We start from the raw sequence: 2772 nt of genomic DNA, 5'->3' as shown, positions 1-2772 counted from the left end.
TCGCGCGCCACATGATATATTTAACAATATTTAATTGCACGCATGCAGCACGCGCGCACAGCGCACATGCAACTCGTTCGCGGCGCATTCGCTAACTCTGTACGCACCCTTAGGGCGCGTGTATACTCTAAGAAAAGTCGCCGGGTCTATGCAAGAATTCGTGTCATTTCTACACACGAACTGTGTACACAGCCCGGCGCCGGACAAGAAAAAAAATCTTGTCTACCCCCGACGCGACTGCCGCTATTGCATAGGGCGCATGGTCAGTAAACGAACGTTTATGCGCGTGGACTGATTTTGCAAAGTACCACTGTTGCACCACTAATTTCATTGCTACTATTAAAATGCATGATTTATTTATAAGTTTAGTAGAGGAACGACCCGTATTATGTGACAAAACCTTAGAGATTTATAAAGATAAACGACGTACTTTTGAGGCATGGAGAAAATGAAATTCGTGAGGTCCGCTGGTTCGTTCCGTGGCTTTGTTGGTATAGCCTCTGGCACGGTATGCTAGAAGACGTCGGTTCGAATCCGGCCGGATCGAAGCAATATTTTCTGAGTGTTCGATCTTTTTATTAATGATTATAGTTAATATATTTCTTCACACAGTCGGTTGTAAAACGACAGCTACCTAGAAGTGCATTAACACGTTTATCCTACACACGTCTGCCCGAAAGCCTTCGTATCGTGTACATACTCATTATTTTCTTGTCTGCAACAGACACGAAATATTTTCATGGCTAGATCCGACAAAAATCTTGTCGTGTACAAGGCCATTCTCGTCTTTTCATTGCAGACACGACGAATTTCTTCGTGACATCGTGACACGAAATCACGAAAAATAATGTGTTTTTTATAATACCAATTGGTGAGATGAACAAGTTGTGGTAGTAAGCGACACGTCTATCGTTGCAGTCACTGTTAGTGAGGTGTACCTACATGTTAATTTTTCAAATTAATCACGATGGATGAAAATCGAATTGAAGAATTTATAGAGAATGTAAAACAACATCCTACAAAATGGGACAGCAGTTATTCCAAGCGACTGGAAAAGAAAGGTATGGAAAAATTTGCCTTAAATTTGTTGATAATTTTGCAACTGAAACTACAACGGAAAAAAATATAGCAGACAACGTTTTTAACACCTATATGTGAAGTGTGTGCCCCAAGAACTTGGTAAAAGTAATGTTTCTTCGTCAAAATTCACGGAGTCGAAAAAAAAAAAATCACTAAAAATTTGGTCGCTCTTCAGCAGCGCAATAGTCGCGCGCATGCAGGCGGCCACCGCGCGGCTGCGCGGCTAACAGCGGCTAATTTGAACGCGCCTTTAACTTACGGTCGTGTCAATTATCTCGTGCAATAAACTTCGAAAATAGTAGAAAACTGCCTTATTTTGCTACATTAGAGTGCAAAAATTATTTTTATATAATTTTAATAAATTTTCAATTTTCTGTTTATCATACATTGACTTACAAATCAATAGACGACGGGGCTAATACAAAATCCACGAAAAAAAAATGTCCCAAGTCAACCTATTTAAACGTAGTGACATGTAAAGGAATATGAAAAAGTTAAAACGCTGAATTTAAATTGTAATGTCATCGCAGTACTGTCTAATTTTGCTTGCTTTGCTGTCAGTCGAACGAAGACTAAAGCGTGAATGACGCTCTGTATACGATTTTAACGCCCTATAAGTTCGGATACTTTTTAGCGCGGACCCGACGTCCATATAATTAAGTAAGTCAATGCTATCATAATAATTGTTTGTTACAAGAAACGAAAGTAAATCTTATATCGCTGTAATATGGTCGCTATTTTTGAAGAACTGGGTAAACATCTCAAATGGCAATAGTTGGCAGCACGTTGATTGAAATTTCAATATAAAATCAAAACGTCGTAACTTGCAATAATTGGTTTTGAACTTTCAACGATATGCCAACAGGGTAAAGTTTAAATTATATTAGCTGTTCAGAATTTATTATTTCTTTTTAGATTATGAACAACGACTCATCAATATCAATATTTCATAGTGTTTCATTTTATGAACTTGTGAGTTTTGGCGACTGCGGTTCTGATAATAATCGAGGTTTAAGATTCCATTGTTTTTTTCTTCCGTGTATAAATAGGTTGACGATGAATAAATTATATGCATTCGCTGTTCTTAAGTAACATCGTGAAGAGGTATCGCATTGTTTACCAGGCTCGTCGCCAAGACGACTGAGAAGACGCTGTTCGAATCGATTTTAACAGATACCTGTATCATTAAATTTTCACTAAGCCCAAGCTTTCTTTCAATAAAGAAGAAGGGAACGCCTACCCTATTACGCTGAAAATAGCCCTTCCTATTTACCGTTTACCCGTATAGTATCATCAATATAGACTTGATTTTTCAAGGACTTATAGTTAATTTTGTCTATTTTTTACCTTAAAAGCGTGCCTAAGCATTTATTTATTTGTTAAAAGCCGATCTCTAATAATACGTACTGTATCGTAATTAATATATAAATTAGGAAATTCTTTATTTTATTGGAAATGAAACTATCTTTTGTTTATATTTATTTTTAAGTTTATTGTATTAAATATCATAGTGGTCAAACATAGTGAAAACTTTTTTGTGACAAATTATTTTTGTGAAATTACTCCACTAGTTTGTTATAATTATTAATATAAAGATCGAACACTAAATTCCTTCGAGCCGGCTGAATTCGAACCAACGTCTTCTAGCAATCCGTGCCAGACGCAATGCCAACTAAGCCACTGAACGAACTA

Source organism: Hyposmocoma kahamanoa, unplaced genomic scaffold (assembly GCF_003589595.1).
Source record: "Hyposmocoma kahamanoa isolate Upper Pololo Valley unplaced genomic scaffold, ASM358959v1 120, whole genome shotgun sequence".
NCBI classification, from domain to species: domain Eukaryota; kingdom Metazoa; phylum Arthropoda; class Insecta; order Lepidoptera; family Cosmopterigidae; genus Hyposmocoma; species Hyposmocoma kahamanoa.
The sequence above is the reverse complement of the archived record's forward strand: the minus strand, read 5'-3'. Positions refer to the sequence as shown.